The sequence below is a fragment of the Kogia breviceps genome, chromosome 4 (assembly GCF_026419965.1).
Source record: "Kogia breviceps isolate mKogBre1 chromosome 4, mKogBre1 haplotype 1, whole genome shotgun sequence".
NCBI lineage: Eukaryota > Metazoa > Chordata > Mammalia > Artiodactyla > Physeteridae > Kogia > Kogia breviceps.
The window spans coordinates 173,571,059-173,577,374 of NC_081313.1; positions in this window are offsets into that span (position 1 = coordinate 173,571,059).

Below are 6,316 nucleotides of genomic sequence, written 5' to 3' on the forward strand. Positions count from 1 at the left end.
ACCTACTGTCTAGCACAGGGCACTATACTCAATATTTTGTAACAACCTGTAAGGGAAAAGAATATATACATAAATATGTATATATGTATAACTGAATCACTATGCTGCACACCTAAAACTAACATGACATTGTAAATCAACTATACTTCAAAAAAAATATATATATATATACAAATATCAAATCATCATGTTGTACACCTGAAACTTACACAATGTTATATGTCAATGAAACTGTGAAAAATAATATGTGTGCAAATGTATATACATATAAAGACAGACAGAGACATAGGGAGATGAAAATAACATGGAAAATGTTAATAATTGGAGAGTCTAGGTGAAGGGTTTGTGGATGTTCATTGTACTGTTCTTGTAATTTTTCTATAGGTTTGAGCATTTACAGAATAAAATGTCAGAAGAACAAGTTACTTAGTCTATTGCCAAAATTTTAATTAATTCAAGTATGGAATCTGGGTATCAAAATGACCCCCAAGTTAGAGTTTAATAAAGGAAATAGAGGAAGAATATTGGAGATTTTCAGAAAATATTTGGTTATCAATACACATTCACCATGGATGATCTACATTTTCCATCTCTACCCAAAAGCAACATTGTGTTGTCCAGATTAAAGAGCCATTTTTCTCCTCTGAAAGTAGGAATGCTTTCAAGATTTGCATAAACCATTTCAGGGCCAGGGAACCTTAGGATAGATGCGAATCTTGGAATGTGGGTTGTTAGAATATTTTGAAACTGGTGAGAAAAAAAAGACAAAATATCTGCAAGACAAAATAGGCATCTGCAACTCCCGGTCAACACAAAGATAAGTAGAAACGTCTCTGCCCTTGTGGGAACAGATTGAGTGGAGGGAGTTGATGGGTGTGAAGGCGATGCTGTCAAAATCCCGAAATAAAGATGTTCAAAACGCCCTTTCACAGCATGTCAGACAAATGCCGCGTGGGGACCTCGACATCCCACAGTGATTGAATGTCAAGCAGAGATTTTGAGAAAATGAGAGAGGGCGGAAGCTATGCATGAAAACATACCCTTTTCCTCTCTTTCCAAATCTGGGTCAAAGTGCCCAGCTGTGGAACCAGGACAGTTTCTCAGCTGTCTGGGAAGCAACACCACCTTATCCAAGTCTATCAGGGTGTCAGAATAGCCGGGCTTCCTATTATTAATTGATTTGTTTGATATACATTCATGGAGTGCTTATGTTCTAGGTGCTATGCTAAGCTTTGGAAAACACAGAGGATTCTGCCAGTTCCTGCCCTTGGAAGCTTGTAGTACAGTGAGGAGTACAAGAGAAGTAGTAACAAGAGTAAATAGTAACAAAGAGAAGTAGTAACAAGTGTGGTAGATTGAATTACTGGTCCCATTTCTTTACCCCTCCCCAGAGCATACCCTGCACCATGGGACTTTACTGTCATTCTCACTAGAGGTAGAATCCCTGCCCCTTGTGTTTTAAAATAGTGTATTTTAGGGGGAATTCCCTGGCGGTTCAGTGGCTAGGACCCTGTGCTTTCACTGCCATGGTCCCAGGTTAGATCCCTGGTCGGGGAACTAGGATCCCACAAGCTGCAGAGCGAGGCAAAATAAATAAAATAAAATAATAATGTATTTTAGAAAGCTTGACTTATAGTAAGACCAATGGATCAGGAGACAATTTCCATTGAAAAGATAGCTTATCTGTGACGATGTGAGAGAGTGGCAGGGACATATACACACTACCAAGTGTAAATTCGATAGCTAGCGGGAAGCTGCAGCATAGCACAGGGAGTTCACCTCTGTGCTTTGTGACCACCTAGAGGGGTGGGATAGGGAGGGTGGGAGGGAGGGGGACACAAGAGGGAAGAGTTATGGGAACATATGAATATGTATAACTGATTCACTTTGTTGTAAAGGAGAAACTAACACACTATTGTAAAACAGTTATACTCAAATAAAGATAAAATTTTAAAAAGATTTAATAAAGATTTAATAAAGATTAAAAAAATAAATAAAAGATAGCTTATTACTCCAAGTTCCCAGAAGGAGTGGTTCATGCCAAGCCACGTGAGGCCACACATGGATGCACCAGGTTCAGCCAGAGGAAGAGGGAGGGGGGAAGTGTGTGTAGGAGACTTTCTTGTGTTTCCCTTAGGAGGAAACAGGTGAGGCTTGGTAAAAAGACTTGGGGTTGGCTAGTCTGAGTACTTTCAGCAGTCTCTGGGCATAGGTGCTGCCCCAAGTTGTCCAATACCTGGGCTTGAGTTGATTAGGTCAGGTGGATAGTGGCCCTGAGTGCAAGAGCCCAATAAAAGAGGTGGTTGGAGTGTGAACTCAGGATTGCTTGGTTTGCACATGAAAGTTACATTCATAGGCAAGTTGTTTATTATCTCTAGGAAATGACTAACCCTAGGAGGGGCAGTATCTGCAGGGTCAGCAAGACCCCAGATGTCAAAGCATCAGAATACAGAAAAAAAAAAAAAAAAAAAGAAGACATAGTTAATACACGTTGATACTGGGTCATATGACCTGCTTTGGTCAATGGAATGTAGTGGAAGAATCACTATGTCATTTACTAGCCTAGACCTCATGTGCTTCCACTTGCCCTCTTGTCTCTGTCATTACGAGGCAGAGAGCTTCCCCCTGGGAACAGCTACTTCTTTGGCTGAGGCCCCAGAATAAACACATACAGAGTAGAAGTGGACCTGGATGCAATCTACAGAGAAGCTCATGCATGAATCAAGGCAGGCCAGCTGATCCTCACATGCATCAGCCAAGTCCCAGTCAACCCTCAGATGTGTAGGCAAGATTAAAAGATAGTTACTTTTGGAACATTCACCAAAGTAGCCCATATGCTAGGCTGGAAAGCAAGTCTCAATAAATTTTGAAAGACTGAAATCATACAGAGTATGACCACAGCGGAATTAAACTGGAAAGCAACAACAGAAAGATAACTAGAAAAATCCCATTGTTTGGAAATTTAAACACATAGCTCTAAATAACCTATAGATCAAAGGAAAAAATCACAGTGGAAATTAGAAAATATTTTTAACTGTATGATAATGAAAATGTAACATGTAAAACATTGTGGGATGCTGCCAAAGCAGTGATTAGAGACAAATTAGCTTTGAATGCCTATATTTCAAAAGAAGAAAGTTTAAAACATGGTCATTTCAAGATATTGAGTATTGGGGGGGTCTTTTCTTATGCAGCAATAGCTGACTACTACAATAACTAGCGTCTACAGTGTATTCTAAATACCTTATAGGGGCTTCCCTGGTGGTCCAGTGGCTAAGACTCTTCTCTCCCAATGCAGGGGGCCTGGGTTTGATCTCTGGTCAGAGAACTAGATCCCACATATTGCAACTAAGAGTTCACATGCTGCAACTAAAGATCCCACATATTGCAACTAAAAGATCCCACTTGCTGCAACTAAAAGATCCCGCATGCTACAACTAAAGATCCTGCATGCCACAACTAAAAGATGCTGCACGCCACAACTAAAGATCCCACATGCTGCAATGAAGATCCCATGTGCCACAACTAAGACCCAGCCCAGCCAAATAAATTAATTAAATAAATATTTTTAAATAAATAAATACCTTATAAATAATATATGTTCATATATTTATATTATATCTAAACATATTTATATATTTATATAAATTTATTTAAACCTTATAAGTGTAATAGGAGGAAGATACTATTATTTTCTCCTTTTTTAGATGAATGTAAACAGAGTCACAGAGTTTACGTAAATAGCTAATGAGAAACAAAAGCAGGATTCAAATTCAGGCAGACTGATTCTGGAGTCTAGGTTCTTAGCCACTTTGCTATACTGCCCTTAGAGAAGAAAGCTAATTATTACAACATTGTGATAAGTACTATTAATTCACAGAGGTGGGAGGGGCCTAACTCAGTGGATAAGAAAAAAACCTTCTGGAAAGAAGTGATGTTTGAACTGAGCATTGAGTACAAAAGGAATTACATAGATGACTAAGAGACAGTCAAGACTGATGAAAAAGTTGTGTAAAGGCCCACAGCCATGAAGAGCATAGCACAGATTTCGGTGTGGCTGGCCCATAGGGTAGGCATGAGTGGCAGCAGGAAATGAAGTTGAAGAGCTAATCCAGACCAATCGAGAAAGGTCTTGTGGGCTTTCCTGGTGGCGCAGTGGTTGAGAATCCGCCTGCCGATGCAGGAGACATGAGTTCGTGCCCCGGTCTGGGAGGATCCTACATGCCACAGAGCGGCTGGGCCCATGAGCCATGGCCGCTGAGCCTGCGCGTCCAGAGCCTGTGCTCCGCAACGGGAGAGGCCACAACAGTGAGAGGCCCACGTACCGCCAAAAAAAAAAAAAAAAGAAAGGTCTTGCTAAGAGATGAATGGGTATAGAAAATGTGATATATATATCTCATATATATACACACATATATATCACATATATGTATATACACACACACAACAGAATATTACTCAGCCATAAAAAAGAAGGAAATAATGCCATTTGCAGCAACATGGATGGAACTAGAGATTATCATACTAAGTGAAATAAGAAAGAGAAAGACAAATATCATATGATATCACTTATATGTGGAATCTTAAAGAAATGATACAAATGAACTTATTTACAAAATAGAAGTGTAGCATGATCAAAAGAAAACAACAACAACAAGACAGTATTTGGGACTTCCCTCGTGGCACAGTGGTTAAGAATCTGACTGCCAATGCAAGGGACACAGGTTCGATCCCTGGTCTGGGAAGATCCCACATGCTGCGGAGCAACTAAGCCTGTGTGCCACAACTACTGAAGCCCATGTGCCCTAGAGCCCACATGCCACAACTACTGAGCCTGCATGCTGCAACTACTGAAGCCCTCACACTTAGAGCCCACGCTCTGCAACAAGAGAAGCCACCACAATGAGATGCCGACGCACAGCAACGAAGAGTAGCCCCTGATTGTTGCAACTAGAGAGAAAGCCCGCGCCCAGCAATGAAGACCCAACACAGCCAAAAAAACAAAAAACAAAAACCAAAAACAAACAAACAAACAAAAACAGAAGTAAACACAGACATAGAAAACAAACTAATGGTTACCAGAGTGGAAAGGTCAGAGGAGGGGATAAATTGGGAATTGGGGATTAACAGATACACACTACTATATATGAAATAGAGGGACTTCCCTGGTGGCACAATGGTTAAGAATCCATCTGCCAGTTCAGGGGACACAGGTTTGAGCCCTGGTTCGGGAAGATCCCACAAGCCACAGAGTAACTAAGCCCATGAGCCACAACTACTGAGCCCACATGCCACAACTACTGAAGCCCACGCACCTAGGGCCCGTGCTCCACAACAAGAGAAGCCACCACAATGAGAAGCCCGTGCACCACAACGAAGAGTTACCCCCACTCGCCGCAACTAGAGAAAGCCCGCATGTAGCAACAAAGACCCAACGCAGCCATAAATAAATAAATTTATTTATTTTAGAAAAATAAAATAAAACAAAATAGATTAAAAAACAAGGACCTACTGTAGAGCACAGGGAACTACATTCAATATCTTGTAATAACTTATAATGGAAAAGAATCTGAAAAAGAATATATATATCTCCAAATTACATTGCTATACACCTGAAACATTGTAGATCAACTACACAAGAAGAAAGAAAGAAAGAAAGAAAGAAAGAAAGAAAGAAAGAAAGAAAGAAAGAAGGAAAGAAAGAAAGAAAGGGAAGGAAGGAAGAGAGAAAATCTTGCTGAGGCATTTAAATTGAAGTTTTATCCCAAAATCTTCAGAGATTCAAGCCTGGTTAAGTAGGGAGTTGATGTGATCAGATTTGCACCTCAGAAAGATCAATCTATAGTACGGGGGATTGGAGAGGAGACAGGAAGTTAAAAAAAATTCAATTGGGAGGCCACTGAAGCATTGACAAAAGCTCTTTCCGTAAACAAATGTTGGATAGGCTCTTCTGAGCCCTCTTTTCAACAAGGCCTCATCCTTGGGCCCTGTCCCCAGCCTGCCTAAAACAGTCTAAGCAAAGAATCCCACTAAGTCATCCCCTAAGGTGATATCTGATCCCTGTGTCCCACCTTCAGCAAGAATCCTGTTAAGTCAGTTTGGCAAGAATGCCCCTAACTTTGAGGTCTCCACTGACCCTCTCACTCTGCTTGTTGGCTATGCGCCTTTGCCTCATTTGGACTGGAGCCCAGTTCCATACTGAAGTCTCTTTCTCCCTGTTGCCATAGTACTAAATAAAATCTATCTTTACTGCTTTTAACTAGTGTCTGGCTCTACCCCTCTTTGACAGTATCCATGTGAGTTACAAAAATCTGAA